This window comes from Halichoerus grypus, chromosome 14, assembly GCF_964656455.1.
Source record: "Halichoerus grypus chromosome 14, mHalGry1.hap1.1, whole genome shotgun sequence".
NCBI lineage: Eukaryota > Metazoa > Chordata > Mammalia > Carnivora > Phocidae > Halichoerus > Halichoerus grypus.
The window spans coordinates 34,214,209-34,242,178 of record NC_135725.1 but is presented as its reverse complement, the minus strand read 5'-3'; positions in this window follow the sequence as shown (position 1 = coordinate 34,242,178).

Genomic DNA, 27,970 nt, shown 5'->3' with positions numbered 1-27,970 from the left:
CAGGCTAACCCATCCTCCCACCCCCCTCCCCTCTAGAACCCTCAGTTTGTTTTTCAGAGTCCATCGTCTCTCATGGTTCATCTCCCCTTCCGATTCCCCCCCCTTCATTCTTTCCCTCCTGCTATCTTCTTCTTTTTTTTTTTCTTAACATATATTGCATTATTTGTTTCAGAGGTACAGATCTGTGATTCAACAGTCTTGCACAATTCACAGTGCTCACTATAGCACATACCCTCCCCAGTGTCTATCACCCAGCCACCCCATCCCTCCCACCCCACCCCCCACTCCAGCAACCCTCAGTTTGTTTCCTGAGATTAAGAATTCCTCATATCAGTGAGGTCATATGATACATGTTTTTCTCTGATTGACTTATTTCACTCAGCATAATACCCTCCAGTTCCAACCATGTAGTTGCAAATGGCAAGATCTCATTCCTTTTGATGGCTGCATAATATTCCATTGTATATATATATATATATATATATATACACCACATCTTATTTATCCATTGATCTGTCGATGGACATCTTGGCTCTTTCCACAGTTTGGCTATTGTGGACATTGGTGCTATAAACATCAAGGTGCACATACCCTTTTGGATCCCTACATTTGTATCTTTGGGGTAAATACCCAGTAGTGCAAATGCTGGGTTGTAGGGTAGCTCTATTTTCAACTTTTTGAGGAACCTCCATACTGTTTTCCAGAGTGGTTGCACCAGCTTGCATTCCCACCAACAGTGTAGGAGGGTTCCCCTTTCTCCGCATCCCCACCAACATCTGTCATTTCCTGACTTGTTAATTTTAGCCATTCTGACTGGTGTGAGGGGGTATCTCATTGAGGTTTTGATTTGGATTTCCCTGATGCCAAACGATGTTGAGCACTTTCTCATGTGTCTGTTGGCTATTTGGAGGTCTTCTTTGGAAAAATGTCTGTTCATGTCTTCTGCCCATTTCTTGATTGGATTCTTTGTTCTTTGGGTGTTGAGCCAAAGGTGCATATTAAACATATTTTATTTTGGTTTATTTTCAATTTTAATTGGCAGCATACTAAATTACTCTTTTTCTCCTAACTTTTGTAAGTGGAAATATTGATGATGACTACCTCCTTGGCTTAGCATTTTATAATAATTGCATCTAACTTTCATCACATTGTTTATGATGCAGTCCAGGCAAGCATTGCTATTCCATTTCACGCCAAAGAACTGAAGTACAGAGTAGTGCAATGGCTTGTCCAAAGTAACAGAGTAAATAATTAGGGAATGGGAAGGGAAACCAGAATTTCTAAGTCATATTCCAAGACTCAAGGTTTACACTTTTCAAAGCTCTAATGCCTTAGTTGGATAATGATTTTTGTTTTCCTTTTCAGATCTGTGTTCTCACTAGACACATATATTCAAGGGGACAAAACATTTTTTCTACAAAATGTATCAAACACATGAGCAGAGATAGAGCAGAAAGGATATCAATAAATTTATGTAGTACTCTTCTCATTATTATTAATAATTTGAGGCATTGTAACCTCTGGGAAATTTCTCATAGTAAGCACCATTGCAAGAGCCAGCCTTATGTGTGTGTAGATATAATGGAAATTGTTTTGGTAACATTATTTGTGGAAATTATTTGGAACATAATTTGGGGAAAATCTCCTACCAGAGAGCTCCTCTCCAGACTTACCGCCATGCTAGAGAGTCTGCTGTTATTCCTCTTGGGTTAAGACATTACTGATCCAAGGACATTTAGTTTTCAGGTGGAAAACTCACTGAAATAGTCAAATGTTTAATAGCTACCAAAGACAATTCTGGACTAATGCCATAGAAGTAAGCCTGTTGGAACTATAATAAAGGAGGAGACGTGACAATAAAAAAAGTTTACAGAATTTTAGAGTTGAAAGATCTGAGTTTTAATCGTACTTAATTTTTCCACTCTAGCATGCTGCTTCTCAAGTTAATACAGACTTTTTTTAAGGCACCAATTAGGTGCTGTCTCATTCAGATTAATATTCCTGGATCTTTTGACCTTCAGAGTTATTTTTTCCTAACCCTTTAATCAATTCGATTAAGGATCTTAAAGAAAAAGCGAATAGCACACTGATGAAATTTTCGCCTGATATTTTTTAGGAGGTGGTAGAACACCACTGAGGACAAATAAATAATGCAGACTCTCTGGCAAAGATATATTAATTTCTAATTTAGAAGAGAAATGCAAGATATTTCCCTAGGAGACAATAATCTAAAATACCAGTGATCAGAAGAAGCAAAATAAACTTGGTCATAAAATCAAGACACACAGGCTAGGAAAATGAAAACATATTTGCCATCACCAATAACTAAAGAAGCTGCAAAACCATTCTATGCCAGGAAAAGTTTGATATCATATAATAGTACCCCATGAATCAAAGTCCTGAGTAAAGCGCTAGTAACAGGAAGAATGACTTTCAGCCTAAGAACCAAGAACAGGTTATCACATTTTGGAGCAGAAGAAGTAATAAGGACACTTGTAATCATCACAGTGATACTACTGTTACTACTACTAACAACAACAACAATAATAACAATAAAAATAATAAAGCCATCTGTCTGATTAGCACTTTACAATTTTGAAAGCACTTTCACATACTTGATCCTCAAAACAACTCAATGTGGTAAACAAGAAAAGAATTACAATTCCCTTTTCAGGAGAGAATATTAGAAGTTAAAGTGGGGAAGAAATTTCTACAAGGTTTTTTTAATTCATGAATCCAGTGCCAATACAGCATTTCAGAACTTGATTGCTCCTTAAAAGCATCTAGTCCAATCCCCTCTTTTACATATTGGGAAACTGAGGCTTAGAGAGAGAAAGTGACTTTCTCTAGGAGAATGGAGTTAATTAGTTGCAAAGCAAGCATTTAAACCCAAAGATAAGTGATTGATCTTTTCACAAAACTCTGTTGTGTCCTAGATGGTCTTGAAAGGAAAGGATGATTAAATAGGTCCAGGTTGGTTATGAAATTTTTCAGGAAGAGTTTAGGGCTAGCTTTAATGTTAGATGAGAAAGAAAGATTTTCTCTAAGGTATTTGCAATAGTACTGACACTTGCAATGGAATAAATGAATGCAGTTTTGAACACCTCTGGATCAGAAAGATATAGATCAAATGGGCAAAGGAGCGAAAATGACACCAGCAATGTGGGCATTGATTTATGAAGAGGGTCTAGAAGATTAAAAGTGCTAAATATGCATGACTTGGCTAATGACTGAGGAAAGACAAGGAAGTCTATAAATATTTGAAGGGTACAAATGCTATAGAGGAAGCAAAAATATTTTAAAAGCAAGGGGGAAAAGTTAACACTGTTAGATTAATAAAACCCAATGAAGAGAGGGAAAAATAAGAGTTGAACATAAGGAAATACTTAAAAATGAGATTTATTATTTCCTAGATTTCTCTTCCAAGATCAGAGGTGGAATCTGTCATTTGGGATATTTAAAATCTGATTAGACTCGAAATACCTAAGCCAGTGACACAGGAAGTCATGTTCTATGGGTACATGGGGCTGGAGCCCATGCCCTCACAGGGCTTTTCTAGCTCTCAGTTTTGTAATCTTGGAACCATACAACATTGCCTTGGTTTTTATTCATTTTGAAGGCTGAGGCTGTGGAGCTGTGTGTGGGAAGAATAATGGACCTTCTGAGGGTTTGTAACTTCTCTGTTCAGTGCAGGGCCCTAGAGATGAGTTTGCCAACTCAACCAAATAGGAGGAGATCCAAACTGACATTATAAAACTTTTTCCCAAATAAATGAAATAATTAAACGTAGCAGCTTCATGAGGTAATAGATATGTATGGCCTGTTTTCACTCAATGTCACTCACTCACCTGCTCCCACATGAGGAATCAAGTAGGACTAGCTCTTACACCAGCAAAGAGAATATAAGAAACACCCTGGTGGGTCAAAGGTTGTATCACTATCATTGCCTCCTTGCTGATATTTTACATATGTTGCCTAGTTTGTTAGCCCGGGTTCCAAGGGTTCTAAGTTCATAAGTATTCCATGTTCACCAATATGAGATACCTGCTTCTCCTGGGCCTGCCTTATCTTGTTTTCAACACCTATGCCCTTCTAGATCCTGATTCTGTGTGAGCTATTGCTCTGCCCTTCCTCTTAGTACTCACATGATTTGATATTGAAATGTAGCTGATATAATTACTGTGGTAATAAAAATAATAGAACTGAGAATTAGCAAAATGCCTGTTAAGTGAGGAGGCAAAGTAGTTAAGTATACTGAAGTCCCTTCATGTTCTCAGCTTGAAAGGCTTCTGTCTGCCTTTCCTAGAGCTATGACTTTGGCTACCTGCTTACTCCTCCCTCCCCTGGACAGTGTCTATATTGCCCTATATTGTATGTCTGTACTTATGAAGCACCATACTTGACTTGGTGTGAATGTTCAATAAATATTGGTTAAATGAATAAAGGAATTAATGAATTCTAGACTGCTTGGTTCGCTGAAGTTTAGCCATGCTAGTATTTATATCTCCAGATCTTGGGGATCTGGTCCCATATCCTCAGGCCCTGGAGGGATGCTGACTGTACTACCTGGAATATTGACATTCAGCTCTCTTTAAATAACATTATTTCCCAGAAATCCTAGTGGTTAGGCCTTACTTACCATATTGGAATTATGTAGACTCTGGCACTAGCCTTCATAAAACCCTAGCTTATCCCATTACTTTAAACCATGTGATTTGGTTATATGGTCACTTCCAAGGTTCTCTGTGGGTTAATGCTCTAGAGCTGACCCCTCTCACTTCTTCCTCCTCCCCAAATACTTCTGGAATGCCACCCTATCTCCCAACAGAACCCATGTCACTTATGAAAACAATTTCTTTTTAAATCTTTTTTCTCTCCTTTTCTTCTTCTGGAGACTCATTTGTTCTTTTCAAAACAAAAGGATTACTGAGATTCTCAGTCAGAATTCTGGTTATCATCACATCTCAGACAATTCATTAACAATGTGGTATGGAAAACCACTGAAGATCATTACAGCTGTAGTTGGAAGCCAATGTGCCAGGATAATGAAAAACAATTCTGCAGTTCCCCATGCTCTGTTAGTTGTGTTTGTCATAAATGAGTTGTGGAGATTTGGAATGAATGATCCATATCATATCGAACTGTCCTTTTTTATCGCTGACAATTGAAGGTGACTGAGAAGCAGGGCCAGTGTCAGACTGTATCTAATTGGAAACCTTCTCTCATTAATGTCCGATGTTGACTTGTATTACTTGATGAAATTAGGACCACAGTAGAATGGATTTTATTATACAGAATGAGCTCGTTGAGCTCTCTTCCATTTCAGTGTTTTTTTAACCTCACCCCACCCCTAATTCTGTGACAGAAGGGGCCCAGCAGAGCAGGAATTTTGAGTAAGGCAGGTCTGAGCACAAACAAAGCAAAAATGGTCATGTAGTAAAGGAAATTGAAACCATATGGACTTTTATGCCACATATGTTTGAGCAGTTCTTGGGGAGTTCTGAGGAGCCACAAGACCAGGGGGACCTCTGGGAAGTCACCTTGGCACCAGGACTCCATGTGTAAGTGCCCCTAACCCACCCCAGGCAAATGAGAACTTATCTTGCATGTAAATGATATGGTATGGAGAAGAACACCCACATCCTCCCTCCATCCTTTCCCAGTCATTGGCTGCCCTGATAAAATGCACTCTTGGAAGTTCTCTTTGAAGGTCTGACCCTGAGATAAGAGGAATCAGGGATGGATAAGGAGAGATGAAAAATCAGAATAGAACACTCCAGACCCATGTGAGAAAAAAAACTTCAGACCCTCCAACAAAGAGACAAAACAAACTCTCTGTTGGAGGGACAAAACAAACTTGCTTTGAATAATGAAAACATAGCCAATGCTCACAGTATGATTTTTTTATTAAGTATATGTTAGTGTCATAGAGATTAAAGGGCTGCACTCTGATTTTTGAAGACCGACGGATAGACCAGTTGAATTTTTTTTTCTTCATAGCCCTGTCAGCTTATAGTAAACTAAGGATGATAATAGCAATCCACTTTCTGACCAATTAGTTGATCATTTTGCAAATGTAAAAATGCTTTCAAAAGCTTAGCAACTAGGAAGTTCAGGAATTTCATCTGAAAACATCACAAACCATTGCCTACAGATTTATTTATTTTCTCTAAAGCCCCCTAGTCTTAGAATATGGCTTTTTAGAATATACATTTTATTGATTCAGAGATATACAGTTATCTTCAGTTTCAGAAGATGAAGTAATGGCTGATTTAAGCTATTTTGATGCCTAATTAATGCTCAGAGCTTTTTTGGTCTTTGATTCTTCTAACCTTGAGACACTATGATCTAGTAGAATTGAAAGAGAGAGAGGGCTTGGTCTTAACAACATTGTGATACCAGTAAAGTTACTCCTCTGGGCCCCTCCATCCTCTTTCCATGTCTTTTTCATCCTCTCCACCAAGTGTCAGTCATCAGGGCCCCCCAACTATGGCAATGCATAAGAACAACCTTTCCCATCTCAAGCCTTTTTAATGTTTCCTATGTCCACTCTCAAACCATATTCATCATGTGCTTCTTGGTAAGAGTTAAATCTCTTAACAAACTTACTTCACACTATTAATGGCACTATCATCTCTAATACATTGCCCATCCTAGAGACATTTAGAAGTAAAATAGAATCACTAATTCATTGTGCAAGGTCTTTTCTTACCTGTATGGAATTTCTTTCCCAAGTAACAATCTGAACTCAGTGTAATAACATTGATTATATCTCATGATCACCTCCTGGGTTTCAGCAAATTACAGATTGTTAGAACCTCAGTTGTATGACATCATTTTTCAGGTAAGGAAATGGAAGCCTAGAGAGTTAAACTGATACCTAGGTCACTTGGAGAGTCAATGAATGAACTGGCTCCAGTGCCCAAATCTTGACTCCTAATCCAGTGCTCTTGCCACCATAGCACACTACTGACTCCACTTTCTACTATTTAGACCCCAAATGCTTCACTCACTGCTACCAAAAACATCTCTCAGACAAAGGAGAGTTCTTTGGCTAAGTAAAAGATGATAGAAAGGACATTGCCATGCTAGCACAAAATCTCCCCTGCTATATCTTGAATCCAGAATGTCTAACTGGTAAGTGATATATGCTCCAAAGAAAACAAAACTCAATGCAGGAATAACTTGTGGAATATTCCATACCATGAAAACATATTCAAATATTGTGCTCACGCTAACACATTTTTGCATTGCTACTACCACCACTAGCATTTTTACCAAAGATGTCCTTGTAGAAAAGGGAATCAAACAAGGCTATGAAGACGTTACAGAGTAAGCAAAGTAAGCAGAATTCCATCTCAGAATCAAAAATTGTATTAGTATGAGAAGAACTTCCTATAAACTAGATGTGATTGGGGGCCTCAGGAGAATGCCCTTTTAAAGGGTCTACTCATATGGTGCTTAGTTGATACCAAACATCTGGCCAGAGAGAAAACCATTCAGTCAATCAACCAGATGTTTAGTCTACTCTCTGCCAAACATCTGGGCGATTGATGGGATCATTTCCTTTTCATTAGGGAGCTTGGCCACAGTGACCCAGAGGTGCAATCACAGCATGAGAATACAGCATGAGGATGACGGATATCTTGACCCACCAGGATCCCCAGAGTGGAACATTTTTCAGGTCTGTGTGGGTCAATTCAACATCACTTTAGTTTGAGATTTGTTGGCTGTTTGTTGTTCTGAAACACTTTGATACCAGCACATTTTTAAATCCCTACTTCATAAAAAGCAGAGGCCCTGAGTTGAAAAAGAACACTTTATTGACATTCAAGGATAGGAGGCCATTGGCTAAGAGCTATCCTGGTTCCCTCCCAAACTGTCATTAAATGACCTTCCTCTGCTGTTTCAGCTGCTGTCGGGGAAAAGGTGCCGACATTTTGTTGGCACTGGCCTGGAGAATCATAATGAGTATAGAACTTGGCTCCATTATAAAACATAATCCATCTGACAAAGGGAAATCATTTAATGGGCGCTCTCTTAATTACAACAGTTTGGAAGAGGGAGAAGTTGAGGACAATAGCAAGGTCACTTAATGAAAATTTTGTCTTTGGACTCCCTTCTGGTAGACCAGCATCCCCAAGGGTTGGAGAGGAAAACCAACATTTATCAATATTTTCTTCAATTCTAATCAAAAACAAGGAAGGAAAAAAAAGAATAAGAGAATTGGGACAAGTAAAAAAAAAAAAAAGGAAATAAAAGACTTCTTTGTCTTATATCTAGAGAAATAAAAGGATGGCTATGACTATTGTAAATAATTATATTATTCTCAGATTTTCTTGTTGGGGCAGAGGGGTTTCCAGAGAACAATTATAGGCAGTCAGCCATGAGTCACATCTCATGGATGTGGAATGTTACAGGATCTGATCTAGGAATCTTCAGAAAGGTAGATCTACAACTTTGCTGACAGCCTCATAGGGAGACTGTCCCTCTAAAGAGTAGATACTATCTTAGTTTGCCTTTCTTGCTTACAATAGTAATAGTAATGATTTACAGGTGTTCAAAACTCTGTTGTTTTTAAAGTGCTTTCATACAGATGACTTCTTTTGATCCTTGCAGTTTAAAGTGAAAAATTCAATTTAACGGAAACAGAAGGAAAAATAAAATCAAATATGTGCTCTATGCTTATTACTTTCCAGACACTTTGCTAAGCACTTTCACATGGCACTGTATTCAGCCTATGCAAGACATGGCATATGTGTCTTTACCTCCTTTTTAACTAAAGAGAAGATTGGGCTGGGAGAAGCCAAATAATTTGCTCAAAATCACCCAGTCAGTGAAGGCCTGGATTGGAATTTGAACCCAAGTCTCTTCTCAAAGCCCACACTTTATTACACTATGTGTGACCACAGTTAATACTTTAAATTTGCCAAGACAAAACAATGCAAAAATTCACTGTAGTATTCATAAACCAAAATGTAATTTAATTTAATGTAATTTATTTAGTAATATATATATATAGTTAGACCATATCTGACATTAGACCATCCCTGGAGAGTCTGAGTAAAATTAAAGAGAATGTTTGGTAACATTCATTTAGCCAGTCATTGAAAATCTATAGAACAACCATCACATGCTTAGTAATGCATATTGTGCTAAGAACAAAAAGGAAATGGATGATCCCTGTCTTCAAGAAACATGATTTGGTTAAAGAGACTAATTAATATCCTGTATACAGTAGTATTTAAGTTAATACTTGAATTTTTCAAATTGACATAAGAAACTACTATGTGCAAAGTAAGATAGATTAGGAAAATAAATTTTAACTTGTTTGTCCAAATAATAATTACTCTATAAATCTGGATAAGATCAAAAAGTATAGGAGTGAGACCTAAGGGGAAAAAAAAAGTAATTTTTTAAAGTTCCATCCCATCTGGGAATGTCTCTAGGATAAAACTGGAGGAGATCATTTCCGGGTCACATTCCAGAGCCTATAGGCAATCAATTCATAGCAACTCTGTGAGGGTGATGTTATTACATTTATTTTACAGATGAGGAAACGGAGGTAAAGATAGAATTCAAATATAGATCTATCTAATTTCAAAGATTAGGCTCTCTCTCATAATCTCAGAGAGGCATAGAATTTTAAAAGATAAAAAAAGGAAGTATATTTTGGGTGAAGGTTTCAGAAAATCTGGGGAGTAAGACTGAACGAGTCATGTTTGTTACACAAAAGAGTTATCGGGATTAAAATAAGGGCCTATGTTTTGGGAAAATAATGTGGACTAGTTAGGCCATAGCCAAATCCTGGAAGGCCTGAAAGAAAAAGAAGAGTTTGCTATAGGAAATGGGAAAGCATTGTCAATTCTTGAGCAGGGTCTTATTTGATTAAACTGGCAACAGACAACGGAATGCATTGGAGTGAAGAAATACAGTAATGAAAGAAACCTGTTTTTGTTTGAAGGCCATTGTAATAATAAACTCTTCTTAATAATGAGGGCAGTCCATTCAGAACAGAGCTGTGCCCACATGTAATGCACAGGTCAGTCCAGATGCCTCACTAGCCAGATCTGAGGAGGGAAGTTGGGAGGAACCTCACCACTGAGAAGAGCTGATTAGTACATTTTAAGTCAGGTATATTGAGGCATAGTTTATACACAATAAAGTTCATTCTTTTAGGTCTAGAGTTAGTTTAAATTTACTCGTTTACATGAATGGGTATAGCTTTATTTTTTCTGTTAAAAATTTTTTTAATCTAAATCTTAAGTGAGGATTTGAGTCTCCATGTCCAGGAAGACATTTTCTGAGCACCAATTAGCATGTACTATGACCCCAGGGCAAAATCACTGAAGCAAAATCTCCCTTTGAAGTTCTTATTTTCATTCTTCTCTTCTTTTCTGAACTACCTGGGCAGCCCATTACAGTTGGTTTTCAGAGACCATCCCTCTGCCCTCAAATGTTCAGCCATCTCAAACTTGCTCTAAGCCAGTCATGAATGCCTTCTGACCCTCAACTGCATGGATATCATGGAATCCATCACTTCCTTCTATTGGGCACTTACATGGTCCAGTCCAAAGCCATTCATCTCCCACTCAGCACAGCTCTCCCCATGCATTTAACACAATTCCTTCCTCCTCTTGAAACACTTTCTTCACCACCACAACCCCCCCCCCCCCCCCCCGCCCCGGGTATAACACTGTTTCTCTTCAGTTTCAGATCCACTGGCTGGTTTCTTTTCATCGTCCTGACCTTTACAGATTGAAATACTCAGTGGTTTAGGCCTCAAATCTCTTCTCTTTATCTACTCTCAACTCCTAGGTAATCTCACTCAATCCTGTGGCTCTAAATACCATCTACAAACTAATGACTCCCAAATTTGTACTTCTAGAACTAATCTCTACCTTGACTTCAGACAAATATATTCAACTATTAGCTCAACATTTTCACTTGTCTAAAAGTTATCTCAAACTTAACATGTCTGAAATCACACTTTAATAAATCCCCTTCCCCAATATACTCCTTGTACTTGCATAATCTCAATTCACAGCAATTTCACCAGACGTTCTGGCCAAAACCCCTAAAATGATTCATGCATCCATTCTTCTACACCTCACACCCAATCCATCAGCAAATCCTATTAGATCTGCCTTCAAAATAGATCCAAACCCCCCTCCTGCCTTAAGGTCTTTGCATTCACTGTTACATTTGCCTGCAATAATCTTCCTCTAGATATATGCATGGCTCATTCCTTTATTTCTTTTTATTTTATTTTATTTTATTATGTTATGTTAATCACCATACATTACATCATTAGTTTTTGATGTAGTGTTCCATGATTCATTGTTTGCGTACAACACCCAGTGCTCCACTCAATACGTGCCCTCTTTAATACCCATCACCAGGCTAACCCCTCCCCTCTAGAACCCTCAGTTTGTTTCTCAGAGTCCATAGTCTCTCATAGTTCGTCTCCCCCTCTGATTCCCCCCTTCATTTTTCCCTTCTCGGTATCTTCTTTTTTTTTTTTTTTAACATATAATGTATTATTTGTTACAGAGGTACAGGTCTGTGATTCATTCCCTTATTTCTTAAAGATATTTACTCCAATATCACTTCTTCAGAGAGGGCTTTCCTAACCACATTATGTTCAATAGTTCCATTTTCCAGCTATTACTCTATATTCTTCATTATTCTTCTAACACTTATGCCCATCTAATACAGCAGTGGTTGATGATGTCCTACCTATATCCTTGATCATAATTTTGGCCCTCTCCAGAGGTCAACACAGGTACTTCCCTTACAGCCTATGGCTTTCTTTGTCTCTCTAATGGCATTATTGCTTTTCTCTAGCAATGGAAACATACTCAGCCTATGTGCAAGGCATGCCAGAAATGTTGAGCAGTTAGCACTCTAGGAATGAAGGAGGGATGAGAGTTTTGTCCCCAACATTTTGTCCCTTAAAAGGACAACACTGAGTAGCCTTTCATAAAGACTTCCTGATGGTCCTCAATGGGATTCAGCCCCAGTTGCCCACAGTGGTAACCCACTCCTTAATGTACTCTTTATTGATTTCCCCACCTTCTCTGCTTCACTCTCTACTTCCTCATTGTGCTTCATGAAGTTACTCCTAAATAAACTACTTGCATCCAAATCCTTTTCTCAGGGTTTGTTTTTTGGAGGACCAAAATGAAAACATATTTTATACATTTATTTGTTTAGTATCTATATCCCCCACTACAATGTAAGCTCCACAAGAACAGTAAAGGTGTTTTGCTCATAGTTGTATCCTCAGCATCTATGTGCCTGGCACATAGGAAGCACTTAATCACTTTTTGTGGTATGAATGAACCTGATCTCCATGTGCATTTGACTTCTCCCCCTGTGTTTTCTTGCCATTGGACTGCAACATCACGAGTTGGAAGATCTGTGCTGTCATCATGACAAAGAAGACAGAATGAAAGAAGGCAAGTGAGACTGGGAAAGCTGAAAAAGAGAAGAAAGAAAATCACCTTCTTTCTCAAAAGTCTTTCAAGGGTAACAAAGGCAGGTCCCAGATAAATACTACCCAAATCTGAACTGGGGCTGGGTTACAGCAGGGTCACTGAACTTGGCCTCATCAAAAGGCTCTCATACCCAGGGTTGCAGTAGTCTCTGCTACTGGAGCAAAGCAGCAGGACCAACTGGGGAAAGAAAATTTAACAAAGTCCTTTTCTTCTTCTAGTGCTTTCTTTCTCTGGTCACTGACCTTTCTTCAGCATCTAAGGCATGGTCTCCTTCTGAATGGTAGGCATGATCTGCCAGTCACTAAGCTGATAAGAGAGGTGAGAAGCAGTAGATGTGTTTGGTCTTAACGACAGTGGACACCTCTTTATTTGGGATGAATCCATTGTTCCAAGAATATAAGCAGGGCCGAACTCAACTAACAGAGAGAAAGAAGTTCTTTGGGATGTCCCAATGAGAGAAGTCTGTACTGAGAATACAAAAGATGAGTGCTTTAGGATAAGCCCCATTAGTGTACCTTCAGCTTCACACGCATGGTTGATACAACCATGTAGTATGATTCAACATCATACTACAAGTCCTAACCAGAGCAATTAGACAAGGAAAAAAAAAGGCATCCAAATCAGAAAGGAAGAAGTAAAATTGTCTCTGTTTAAAGATGACATGATCTTGGGGGTTTTGGCTGGGTACTTACCAGCATTAAGATTTGAGGCAAGTTATGGGGAAGGAGCAAGATGGCAGAGGAGTAGGAGACCTGGATTTTGTCTGGTCCCAGGAATTCAGCTGAATAGGGATCAAATCATTCTGAACACCTACGAACTCAACAGGAGATCAAAGAAAAGAATAGCAACAACTCTGAACAGAAAAGCGACCACTTTCTGGAAGGTAGGACATGCAGAGAAGAGAATCTGAGGCAATATTTGGGAGGATAGACGGTGGGGGAGGGGGCCTCCATCGGCCACTTCTGGCAAGTGATAGAGCAGGGGAGCACAAAATTGAAACATTTAGAACTCGGCTCCGCTGAGGGACATCACTCCAGTGGCTAAGCGGGGGGTGGAACCTTCACTGGGACAGTGTGGTCTCAGGACCCTCAGGGTCACAGAAAGACTGGGGATGCCTGAGTGTGGCAGAGCTCCGAGGTATTGGAGCAAGGAAGCCAGCTGCAGAGACAGAGCCCCGGAAAGGGCTCTCAGCTTGGGGTTGCCATAAACCATGATCCGCGGCACAGTTGGGCCACTGCTCTTCCACCAGGGACCCAACAAGCAGCAGATCCAGGGAGATTCCCCTTCCTGCCCTGGGAGGAGTGGCACAAGAGCTCACTGCAGGAATCTGCTGGGTTTGGAGACTCCACACAGGGTCGTCTGCCAAGACAGAAATGCTCGGTCACAGGCCGGGTGAGCACAGAGTGTGTCCGGAGACCAGGGAGATGGGAGAGACTTACTGCTTTTCTCAGGGAGCTCATTGACGAGTGGAGGCCCCAAGTTATCGGCTCCTCCAGGGCGGAGATTGGGAGGCCGCCATTTCACTCTCTTCCTCCAAAGCTGTATGGAAAGCTTGCAGGGAACAAAAGCTCCCGAGAGCAAACCCGAGCAGATTACTTAACCCGGACCTGGCAAGGGCGGGGCAATTCCACCTCCAGCAGAGATATTTGGGAACCATGGCAACAGGCCCCTCCCCCAGAAGATCAGCAAGAACAGCCAGCCAAGACCAAGTATACCAATCAATGAGAATGGCAAAACTCCAGCACTAGGGGAATACTGCACATAGAATTCATGGCTTTTTTTCCCATGATTCTTTAGTCTTTCAAAGTTAATTTTTTTAACTGTCTTTTTTGTTTTTGAATTTTTCTTTTTCCCTTTTTCAACCAACATCTTATCAATCCCTTTTTTAAAAAAATCTTTTTTTATTTTCGTTTTTAGAGTCACATTCTATCCCTTCATAGGAGTTACCCTTATTTTTGGTATGTATATATAAGTTGTTCTCTCTTTAAAATTTTGGGATACAGTTTCTTCTAACAGATCAAAATACACCTAAATCTCTAGTGTATGGCTTTGTTCTAGTCTCCTGCCTAATCACATTCTCTCCCTTTTTTAAAAAAAAATCCTCTTCATTCTTTTTTCAACCAACTTCTTATCAATTCCTTTTATAAAATCTTTTATAATTTTCATCTTCACAGTCATATTCCATCCCTTCATTGTATTAACCCTTATTTTCCTACATATAGAAGTTTTTCTTTAAAATTTTGGGAGGCACTTTCTTCTAACAGACCAAAATACACCCAAAATCTAGTGTGTGACACTGATCTATGCACCAGCCTATTCATATTTGATGATTTTTTTTGCTGTTTTTTGTTTTGTTTTGTTTTTGTTTGTTTTTAACTTCTTTTTTCTTTTTTCTTTCTTTCCCTTTCTTTCCCCGGTTTCAGGTCTTTTCTGATTTGTTTAGTGTATATTTTCTGGGGACTTTGTTACCCTGTTAGCATTTTGTTCTCTCATTCATCTCTTCTCCTCTGGACAAAATACAAGATAGAAAAAATCACCTCAACAAAAAGAACAAGAGGCAGTACCCACTGCCAGGGACTTAATCAATACGGACATTAGTAAGATATCAGAACTAGAGTTCAGAATGATGATTTTAAAGATACTACCTGGGCTTGAAAAAAACATGGAAGTTATTAGAGAAACCCTTTCTGGAGAAATAAAAGAACTAAAATCTAACCAAGTTGAAATCAAAAAAGCTATTAATGAGGTGCAATCAAAAATGGAGGCTCTAACTGCTAGGATAAATGAGGCAGAAGAGAGAATTAGCAATATAGAAGACCAAATGATGGAAAATAAAGAAACTGAGAAAAAGAGAGATAAACAACTACTGGATCACGAGGGCAGAATTCAAGAGATAAGTGATACCATATACGAAACAATATTAGAATAATTGGGATCTCAGAAGAAGAAGAAAGAGAGAGAGGGGCAGAAGGTATATTGGAGGAAATTATAGCAGAGAACTTCCCTAATTTGGGGAAGGAAACAGGCATCAAAATCCAGGAGGCACAGAGAACCCCTCTCAAAATCAATAAAAATAGGTCAACACCCCGACATCTAATAGTAAAGCTTACGAATCTCAGAGACAAAGAGAAAATCCTGAAAGCAGCTCAGGATGAGAGATCTGTAACCTACAATGGTAGAAACATTAGATTGGAAACAGACCTATCCACAGAGACCTGGCAGGCCAGAAAGGACTGGCATGATATCTTCAGAGCACTAAATGAGAAAAATAGGCAGCCAAGAATACCATATCCAGCTAGGCTGTCATTGAAAATTGAAGGAGAGATAAAAAGCTTCCAGGACAAACAAAAACTAAAGGAATTTGCAAACACGAAACCAGCCCTACAAAAAATATTGGAAAGGGCCTTCTAAGCAAAGAGAGAGCCTCAAAGTAATATGGACTGGAAAGGAACACAGACAATATACAGTAACAGTCACCTTACAGGCAATACAATGGCACTAAATTCCTCTTTCAATAGTTACCCTGAATGTAAACTGGCTAAATTTCCCAATCAAAAGACACAGGCTATCAGATTGGATAAAAAAAAACAAGACCCATCGATATGCTTTCTGCAAGAAACTCATTTTAGACCCAAAGAAACCCCCAGATTGAAAGTGAGGGGGTGGAAAACCATTTACCATGCTAATGGACACCAAAAGAAAGCTGGGGTGGCAATCCTTGTATCAGACAAATTAGATTTTAAACCAAAAACTGTAATAAGAGATGAGGAAGGACACTATATCCTACTTAAAGGGTCTATCCAACAAGAAGATCTAACAATTGTAAATATCTATGCCCCTAACATGGGAGCAGCCAATTATATAAGCCAATTAATAACAAAAGCAAAGAAACACAATGACAACAATACAATAATAGTGGAGGACTTTAACACCCCCCTCACTGAAATGGACAGATCATCTAAGCAAAAGATCAACAAGGAAATAAAGACTTTAAATGACACACTGGACCAAATGGACTTCATAGATATATTCAGAACATTCCATCCCAGAGCAACAGAATACACATTCTTCTCTAGTGCCCATGGAACATTCTCCAGAATAGATCACATACTAGGTCACAAATCAGGTCTCAACTGGTACCAAAAGATTGGGATCATTCCCTGCATATTTTCAGACCATAATGCTTAGAAACTAGAACTCAATCATAAGAGAAAAGTCAGAAAGAACTCAAATACATGGAGGCTAAAGAGCATCCTACTAAAGAATGAATGGGTCAACCAGGAAATTAAAGAAGAATTTAAAAAACTCACGGAAACCAATGGAAATGAAAATACAACTGTTCAAAATCTTTGGGATGCAGCAAAGGCAGTCCTAAGAGGAAAGTATATAGCAATACAAGCCTTTCTCAAAAAACAAGAAAGGTCTCAAATGCACAACTTAACCCTACACCTAAAGGAGCTGGAGAAAAAACAGCAAATAAAGTCTAAACCCAGCAGAAGAAGAGAAATAATAAAGATCAGAGCAGAAATCAATGAAATAGAAACCAAAAGAACAGTAGAACAGATCAACGAAACTAGGAGCTGGTTCTTTGAAAGAATTAACAAGATTGATAAACCCCTGGCCAGACTTCTCAAAAAGAAAAGAGAAATGACCCAAATCAACAAAATCATGAATGAAAGAGGAGAAATCACAACCAACACCAAAGAAATACAAACAATTATAAGAACATATTATGAGCAACTCTATGCCAGCAAATTAGATAATCTGGAAGAAATGGATGCATTCCTAGAGATGTATCAACTACCAAAACTGAACCAGGAAGAAATAGAAAACCTGAACAGACCTATAACCACTTAGGAAATTGAAGCAGTCATCAAAAATCTCCCAAAAAACAAAAGCCCAGGGCCAGATGGCTTCCCAGGGGAATTCTACCAAACATTTCAAGAGGAATTAATACCTATTCTTCTGAAACTGTTCCAAAAAATAGAAATGGAAGGAAAACTTCCAACTCGTTTTATGAGACCACCATTACCTTGATCCCCAAACCAGACAAAGACCCCACCAAAAGGAGAATTACAGATTAATATCCTTGATGAACACGGATGCAAAAATTCTCCCCAAAATACTAGCCAATAGGATCCAACAGTACATTAAAAGAATTATTCACCACGACCAGGTGGGATTTATCCCTGGGCTGCAAGGTTGGTTCAACATCCGCAAATCAATCAACGTGATACAATACATTCACAAAAGAAAGAACAAGAATCATATGATCCTCTCAATGGATGCAGAAAAAGCATTTGACAAAATACAGCATCCTTCCTTGATCAAAACTCTTCAGAGTATAGGCATAGAGGGTACACACCTCAATATCATAAAAGCCATCTATGAAAAACCTACAACGAATATCATTCTCAATGGGGAAAAACTGAGACCTTTCCCCCTAAAGTCAGGAACACGGCAGGGATGTCCACTCTCACCCCTGCTATTCAACATAGTACTAGAAGTCCTAGCCACAGCAATCAGACAGCATAAAGAAATCAAAGGCATCCAAACCAGCAAGGAAGAAGTCAAACTCTCACTCTTTGCAGATGATATGATACTTTATGTGGAAAACCCAAAGGACTCCACCCCAAAACTGCTAGACCTCATACAGCAATTCAGTAAAGTGCCAGGATATAAAATCAATGGACAGAAATCAGTGGCATTCCTATACACCAACAACAAGACAGAAGAAAGAGAAATTAAGGAATCAATCCCATTTACAATTGCACCCAAAACCATAAGATACCTAGGAACAAATCTAACCAAAGCGGCAAAGGATCTGTACTCAGAAAACTATAAAATACTCATGAAAGATATTGAGGAAGACAAAAAGAAATGGAAAAACGTTCCATGCTCACGGATTGGAAGAACAAATATTATAAAGATGTCAATGCTATCTAGAGCAATCTACACATTCAATGCAATCCCCCCAATCTACACATTCAATGCAATGTAATGATGGTATCAAAATACCATCCACTTTTTTCAAAGAAATGGAACAAATAATCCTAAAATTTGTATGGTTCCAACCAGAAAAGACTCCGAATAGCCAGAGGAATGTTGAAAAAGAAAAGCAAAGCTAGCGACATCACAATTCCGGACTTCAGGCTCTATTTCAAAGCTGTCATCTTCCAGAGAGTATGGTACTGGCACAAAAACAGACACATCAATCAATGGAACAGAATAAACAGCCCATAAATAGACACTCAACTGTATGGTCAACTAATCTTCGACAAAGCAGGAAAGAATGTCCGATGGAAAAAAGACAATCTCTTCCACAAATGGTGTTGGGAAAACTGGACAGCCACATGCAGAAGAATGAAACTGGACCATTTCCTTACAGCACACACAAAAATAGACTCAAAATGGTTGAAAGACCTCAATGTGAGATAGGAGTCCATCAAATCCTAAAGGAGAACACAGGCAGCAACCTCTTCGACCTCGGCCGCAGCAACTTCTTCCTAGAAACATCGCCAAAGGCAAGGGAAGCAAGGGCAAAAATGAACTATTGGGACTTCATCAAGATACAAAGTTTTTGCACAGCAAAAGAAACAGTCAATAAAACCAAAAGACAACCGACAGAATGGGAGAAGATATTTGCAAATGACATATCAGATAAACAGCTAGTATCCAAAATCTATAAAGAACTTATCAAACTCAACACCCAAAGAACAAATGATCCAATCAAGAAATGGGCAGAAGACATGAACAGACATTTTTCCAAAGAAGACATCCAAATGGCCAACAGACACATGAAAAAGTGCTCAACATCGCTTGGCATCAGGGAAATCCAAATCATAACCTCAATGAGATACCCCCTCACACCAGTCAGAATGGCTAAAATTAACAAGTCAGGAAATGACAGATGTTGGCGGCAATGCGGAGAAAGGGGAACCCCCCTACACTGTTGGTGGGAATGCAAGCTGGTGCAACCACTCTGGAAAACAGTATGGAGGTTCCTCAAAAAGTTGAAAATAGAGCTACCCTACAACCCAGCAATTGCACTACTGGGTATTTACCCCAAAGATACAAATGTAGGGATCCAAAGGGGTACGTGCACCCTGATGTTTATAGCTGCAATGTCCACAATAGCCAAACTGTGGAAAGAGCCAAGATGTCCATCGACAGATCAATGGATAAATAAGATGTGGTATATATATATACAATGGAATATTATGCAGCCATCAAAAGGAATGAGATCTTGCCATTTGCAACTACGTGGTTGGAACTGGAGGGTATTATGCTGAGTGAAATAAGTCAATCAGAGAAAAACATGTATCATATGATCTCACTGATATGAGGAATTCTTAATCTCAGGAAACAAACTGAGGGTTGCTGGAGTGGTACGGGCTGGGAGGGATGGGGTGGCTGGGTGATAGACATTGGGGAGGGTATGTGCTATGGTCAGTGCTGTGAATTGTGTAAGACTGTTGAATCATAGACCTGTACCTCTGAAACAAATAATACATTATATGTTAAAAAAATAAAAAAGAAGAAGAAGAAGATAGCAGGAGGGGAAGAATGAATGGGGGGAAATCAGAGGGGGAGATGAACCATGAGAGACTATGGACTCTGAAAAACAAACTGAGGGTTCTAGAGGGGAGGGGAGTGTGAGGATGGGTTATTCTGGTGATGGGTATTAAAGAGGGCACGTTCTGCTTGGAGCACTGGGTGTTATACGCAAACAATGAATCATGGAACACTACATCAAAACTAATGATGTTATGTATGGTGATTAACATAACATAATAAAATAAATAAAATTTAAAAAATTAAAATTAAAAGCCAGAAAAAAAATAAATAAAGATGGCATGATCTTATATATAGAAAACCCTGAAGACTCCATCAAAATTCTGTAAGAACTAATAAAAGAATTCAGTAAAATTTCAAGACATGAAATCAACATACAAAAATCACTTGTATTGCTAACACTAACAATGAACTATCTGAAAAAGAAATGAAGAAAACAATCCCATGTACAATAGCAATAAAACAGCAAAATAGTTAGGAATAAACCTAATGTAGGAGGTGAAAGATACTAAAAATTTAAGTCATTGATGAAAGAAACTGAAGAAGACACAGAAGACACAAATAAATGGAAATATATCCTGTGTTCATGAATTAGAAGAATTATTGTTAAAACAACCAAACTATCCAAAGTAATCTACAGATTCAGTGCAATCCCTAACAAAATTCCAGTGGAATTTTTCACAGAAATAGAAAAAAAATCCTAAAATTTGAATGGAAATATGAAAGATCCCACGTAGACAAAACAATCTTGAGGAAGAACAAAGATGGAGGCACCACACTTCCTGATTTCAAACTTCATTATAAAGCTGTAGTAATCAAACAGCATGGTACTGGCAAGGATCAATGGAATAAAATCAAAAGCCTAGAGAAAAACCTATGCATATACAGTTAACTAATATTAAACAAGGAGCCTATTCTCAATAGGGAAAGAATAGTCTCTGCAATAAATGGGGTTGGGAAAGCTAGATAATCAATAATCACATGCAAAAGAATGAAATTGGATCTCTATCTTACATCACACAAAGAATTAATTCAAAATGGATTAAAGACTTAAATGTAAAACCAGAAACTATAAAACTCCTAGAAAAAAAATATAGGGGAAAACTCCTTGACACCGGTCTTGGCAATAATGTTTTGGATATGATGTATAAATCACAAGCAATAAAAGCAAAACAAGTGGGACTACATCAAACTAAGAAGCTTCTGCACAACAACAGAAATGATCAACAAAACAAAAAGGCAACCAATAAAATTGGAGAAAATATTTGCAAGCCACATATCTGATAAGAGATTAATATCCAATATATATAAAGAATTCATACAATTAAATAGCAAAATAATTTAAACAACCTGATTTAAAAATGGGCAAAGGACCTAAATAGATATTTTTCCAAAGAAAACAAATAGCCAAAGGTACACAGAAAGGCACTCAACTCACTAAACATCAGGGAAATGCAGATCAAAACCACAATGAGAGATCATCTCACACCTGTTAGAATGGATATTACCAAAACAGACAAGAAATATCAAATGTTGATAAGGATGTGGAGGAAAGGGAACCCTTGTGCATTGTTGGTGGGATTGTAATTTGGTACAGCCACTATGGAAATCAGTATGGAGGGTTCTCAAAAAATTAAAAATAAAACTAACATATGATCCAGCAATCCCAGTTCTGGGTATATATTCAAAGGAAATGAAATTACTATCTCTAAGTGATATCTGCACTCCTTTATTCTTTGCAGCATTATATGCAATAGTCAAGACACAGAAAAAAACCTAAGTTTCCAGTGATGAATTAATAGAGAAAATGTGACATATATTTTTATTTTATATATATTTTATTTTATTTTATTTTATTTTATATATAAAATTCAGCTATAAGATAGAAGGAAATCCTGCCATTTGCAGCAACATGGATGAACCTTAAGTGTATTACAATAAGTGAAGTAAGTCAGACAAAGAAAAATTCTGTTTGATATTACTTATATGTGGAATCTAAAACATTCAAACTTATAGAGGGGCACCTGTGTGGCTCAGTCAGTTAAGTGTCTGCCTTCAGCTCAAGTCATGATCCAGGAGTCTGGGATCAAGCCCCACATCGGGCTTCCTGCTCAGTGGGGAGCCTGCTTCTCCCTCTCCCCCCTGCTCATGTTCTCTCTCACTTTCTCTTTCTCTCTCTCTCAAATAAATAAATAAAATATTTGAAAATAAATAATGAATGAATAAATAAATAAAAACATTCAAACTCATAGAAACAGAGTAGATTTGTGGTTGTCAGGGACTGGGGAAGGCAATGCAGAGATAATGGTCAAAGGGTACACACTTTCAATTTTAAGATAAGTTCTGGGGATCTACTATACAGCATGGCAACTATAGTTAATAATACTGTATTACATATGTGAAATTTGCTAGAAAGAATAGATCTTAAATGTTCTCACTGCAAAAGACAAACAAACAAACAAACAAAAAACAAAGACATGTTTCCATTGTGGACATGTACCTCTGAAACAAATAATACATTATATGTTTTTTTTTTAAAAAGGAAGAAGATAGCAGGAAGGGAAAAATGAGGGGGAGGAACTCGGAGGGGGAGACGAACCATGAGAGACTATGGACTCTGAAAAACAAACTGAGGGTTCTAGAGGGGAGGGGGGTGGGGGGATGGGTTAGCCTGGTGATGGGTATTAAAGAGGGCACGTATTGAATGGAGCACTGGGTGTTATAGGCAAATAATGAATCATAGAAAACTAATGATGTAATGTATGGTGATTAACATAACATAAAAAAAGGCATGGTAACTACATAAGGTGATAGATGTGTTAGTTAATCTTATTGCAGTAATCATTTCACTCCTTTATATGTATATCATATCATCACATTGTGCTCCTTAAATTTACAATATTATTTGTCAATTATATCTCAATAAATCTGGGGAAAATAAAACATATTGTTGGTGAAAATTGTGGCAATTTTTCTTTTCTGGAGATTGTGTCTCAGATATTTCAGGGTCTCCAGTGACAGTTGTGAAGTCCCAGGTGGAGGAATGGACAGTTAGAGCTGAGAGTGGTCACCAGCACTCACTGACACGGACAGGTGGTACAACCCTGGACAACCCCTTTCACATAACCAAATCTCAGCTTCAAAATTATAAAATGAGACAAATGTGCCCTGTCTCACAGAGTTGCTGTCAGAATTAAATAAAATCACATAAGAGGAGTGTCCTGGCACACCTAGGCACTCAACACGTTTGCTAAAATGCTAAAACACTCCTCAGCGAGGCTCCAAATCACACCTGCATTAGGTGTAGCCACTGCTTCCCTCCTGTGAGTTCCACCCTCCCAGTTCTAAAATGTTTCCTGTTTCAAGGGAACAGATGATAAGGGAGCAGGTCTGAGAGGCTGATAAGATAGTAAATAGAAATGAATGGGAGCAGGAGATGGGAAGGGAAGGGGGTGTCAAAATCTGTGCCTGTGCATTGTCTGTCTGGGAAGGCCTACTCCCAGAGGACAGAACTAAAGGTCTTTTTTCTTCCTTCCCTATAATGTTTCTTTGCACCAGGCTCATACAAATTTATGGTCATAAATACCATTTACTGATGACATCTATGATGCTATGTCTCCCATTCTTCTCCCCAGGAGTGAAAGTACAGCTTCCTCAGACATGCCTGACTTCATGAAAGACAAAACAGTCCTAGATCCTCTGCTTTCACACTGGGCAGGGTGGGTTGGGAGCAGCTGTGGGGAGAGAAAGGGAGGCAGAGTTTTGGTGGCTTTCCCACTGCCAGGCATTTCTGAGACCCTGTGGAAAGGAAGCTTTGCACTCAATGGAGGAACAGCCATGGGCCAGGGCAGGAGCATGGAAACCTGAGGATTTCCCATGGATTTCACTACCAGGGTGGAGGAATCTTGAGGAAGGCAGGAAGAGGATGGCCTACAGAAACACCAAGTCTATGACAAAGTTGCTTAACCAGCCAAAGCCTCCTCCTAAATGTGTTAGAATTTCTTAAGATTACTTTCAGGGCTTTAAGAAATCAAGGAGAAAGAAGGAATAAGAAGGGAAATGTGCTTACTGGGTACCTAGTAAGTATCAAGCTGACTAGTACCAGTTTTACATGCATTCCTCATTTAGTCCTTTTAACTCCTCTGTGAGTAAGGAAACGTGCTATTCATATTTTATTTGGAACTCATGAGGTTTAAGAAACTTGCCCAAATTACACTGTAAATGTACTTTTTTCACCTCAGCCCACCATTCAAGAAATTCAGATTGCTAAACATCTTCCCTATTGCAGTGAGTCATGTGTCACTCAGGGCAGGCCATCTTGCTTTCTTATGTAGGCATTTTGGCTGGACTCTTTGCATGCCACTGCTTGATAGTCAAGTGCATCAAAATGGCATCATGAATGGGTATGCATAGGCAAGTGCTGGGGTCTGTCTCCACTCACGATGGGGGAATGATCACTGAGAACAAGCAATGGAGAAGAGCCCCTTCCTGGGCAAGGGGCAAATTGTGAAAAAGACAACTGTTAAGACACCATCAAAATATTATGAACTAGGATTCCTTCTTGGGAAAATCTACAAAGCATAAACAGTGGGCAGCTAACCCTGTTAACTGTAACAGAAGACAAGGTCATGCTTACAATACCCTAAGCTCACAGACCCTGAAAGAAGTTCCCTTGCCTGCATAAAATGTCACTAGGGTACTTTAAAAGAAAAGGCCAAACATCTTTGATGGGGCAGAATTTAGTCAGAAGGAGAGTAACAATCTGCTCCCTCCTCCCCCTTTCCCCAATTCCACAACCTTCCACCAGGTCCCCACCCCTCATGCCCTTCCCCCTGGGTGCATGCTCCATGGCACCTGGCTTTCCACTACCATTAATTTCAGTGCTGCCAGGCACTACACTTTGTAGTGGCAGGAATACAGTATTTGGAGTGGCAGAGCTTCAGTTCAAATCATGACACCCACTTCCACAAGGAAGGAGAGTAAAAACAAGTCACTTACCCCTCTGAATTTCAGTTTCCTCACCTGAAAGAAGAGGAGGTTTCTAAGAGAATTAAGTAAGATAACACCAGAAAGTCAGCCAGCACACCTGCTCAGTGAATAGTCTCAGCTATTGCACTTACAGTGGGGATTATTATTTCTCTTCTGATTCTGAAGTTTCATAAAAGCTTAAGTGCTGAGCTGTCTGAGGGAGATGAAGAGGGGTCATAAAGTGGCAAAAATACTCCATGCTCTTCCCTCCTTTGATAGTGTCTGGGTCCCAAGAATCCAGGGATCCATCACCCACATTAGCTCTGAAGAAGCAGATCCAGAATTAGACTTGCAAGTTCCCACCAGTGTGACTGTGGCAATGGGCATGGAGAAAAGGAACAAAGAAATGTTTCCATAAATGGAAGTAGACATAATCATGCACAGCCTCGCAACAGCCTGGGGGGTACCATGCAACTCTATGAGCTACCAACCTATGGCCTCACTGTCAGGCAAAGGTCAAAGCCCACTGACCTCCTTTTATCCAAATATCTAGGCTTGGTTAGGGCACTAACCCAGGAAAGATCCCTGAGGAGGCTCAGGCCCTTTAAGACTACACTAAGTCTTTCTTGTGGACAGAGCGAGGAAAGTAAAAAGGAAAGAAGCAGTGAAGATGGTTGCTAACACCCAGATAGATTTAGGTAAGAGACAGAACTAGATGGGAATTCATAAAATGGGTTCAGTCATCAGCCCTCCCACTTAGAGGCTGGCTTGAGTCTCTTGAGCCTCAATCTTTCTATGTATAAAATGGGATGACTACTGTTCCTTCTACTTCTAAAATTTAGTGAGTCTTAGGGGAAAAAAAAGAATTATAAGATATAAAAAATAAGTGAATAAGCCAGTTTAAAGTAGTTTTATGGGTCCCACAGGGTTACCTGCCCTGTATCAGAGTATATTAAAGGAGAGAAATTGTCTTAGTCCTCAGTTAGTAATTCCAACCTCGTGTTAAGGGCTGATAGAATAGTCTACTATAATATGCAATGATAGAATGAAGTCTGGACTAAGAATCAGAAGACCTGACTCAGAAACCTGGATCACCTTCCTCCAGCTGTGCATCTTTTGGCATGTCACCTGAGCATTACCATCCCCTTTGACTACTCCTCAGAGTTTTATAAAATGCAATCATGAACATGGACATATTTTGTAATCTGTAAAGCCCTATACAAATGCAAGATTTCACTATCATCATTATCATTCTTTTGTTGTGGCTTACTCGCCAAAGCACACTACAATATTTCTACCAAGCCTGGATTATAAAATGTCCCTGATACCATTGTACTTTAATTGAGCATAACATTGTGGTCAAAGATCAATATACCTCAGCCTTGGACAATTTCCTCAGTCCCAGAGCTGTGATTCTAAATGTGGCAGGTAGCAAAGTCATAGTCATGGGGAGAGAGTGGCATCCACTACCCAGGGACAAGGAGTCTGTTGAGTAGCAGAGGAATCAACAGAACTCCCAGTTAGCTTGGGCCATGTTTAGAGGTGTTCTGGGAGATTTAGACAAAGGAATCACAGTGGTTTGGTCAATGGACATTAGTGTATTCTTGCAAATGTGGTAGACTCATTGAACAGCACAATAAAAAACTCTGCCCTACCTCCTACTCCCAGCCAAGATGCCAGCATGGAGCTCAGAAGCTGAAGAAGTCTTCAGGGAGTATTGAGAGTCAGAAGCTTTGTAGTACTGACCTTAGGAGTCTGCATATGTCATCCTAAGGCTGCCCAGGGTCTTTGCTATGGTGCCTATGGCAAATCTGCTGTCCTTGATAACAGGGCCCCGTTAACTAATCTTCCCTTAACACTGGAACTGGGTGGTGGCCCTGCCCCATCAGGTAGTCAGGTAGCTCACAACTATGGTTGTAGTGCAGGTTAGTTCACTCAGGTCAAAGGCATGATCCCAAACCAAAACCAAGTCTACACATACATTAAACCCATAAGCTGGGAAGCTAGTAGAAGCCAGGTTCCTAAAGCCAAGAGGGAAATTCAACAACTAGCCAAGTAAAATGCACAAGCCAAATTCAAGAGCTGAGAAGATAAATCCAATAGCTGAGTTGCCAAATCAATACTGTATTCAAAGCCAGCTGAGGCCAATAGCTGGTTGGAAAGTTTAGACCATCATGGGCAGTAAAGCTGTACCACAAAGAGCAGCCAAGAGAGTAGAAGGAGTAATTTTGAAGTTGCCATGTGCTTAGCTGCCCCAAGCTTGCTTTCATTCAGTCCTTACATTCATGAATAAAGTAAAGAGATCAGCAAGAAATGTTGCTATGTGACCAGCTCCATTTTCTTCTCTTCCTCCATCACCAAAACCTACTATTCCTAGACTGGAAGGAAATGAATGGAAGTGTTGTCAGAGGGGATGGAACAGTACTTTTAATAATGGATAAAAATATATAAGGCACTTTAAATACATAAAAAGAGGAACATTTACCATTAAGTATGTTTTCCCTGCTAGGTAGATCCAGTAGATATTTCCATAAAGTGCTATGGGCAGTACTAATGTGCCCAATTCCACTGTCACATACCTCTCTTGACAAAAAAACACAATGACCTGTCTCCCAATAATAGTGATTCAAGCTACTGTAGGAAGCTGGCAGGACCGCTATTCTTAAGTAAGCAGGACTTTTGGATACATTCAAATAATACCCCAAGACCAGGCTCCCCATTGGCTATGAATACTCCTTCTCTCTGATTCTTGAGACTGGGGAAAAAAGGGAAAGAAAAGAAATCAAGGACATGGTGTCAGTACATGCTTGACCCAACTATGCACCCATGGGATGAATAACTCCACTAAAGGAATGCATCTCTGCAACCCAAAGCATAACTTGAGAATAAATAAAGAGCCTGGAGAGCCATTCCTTCATTTAGTAACT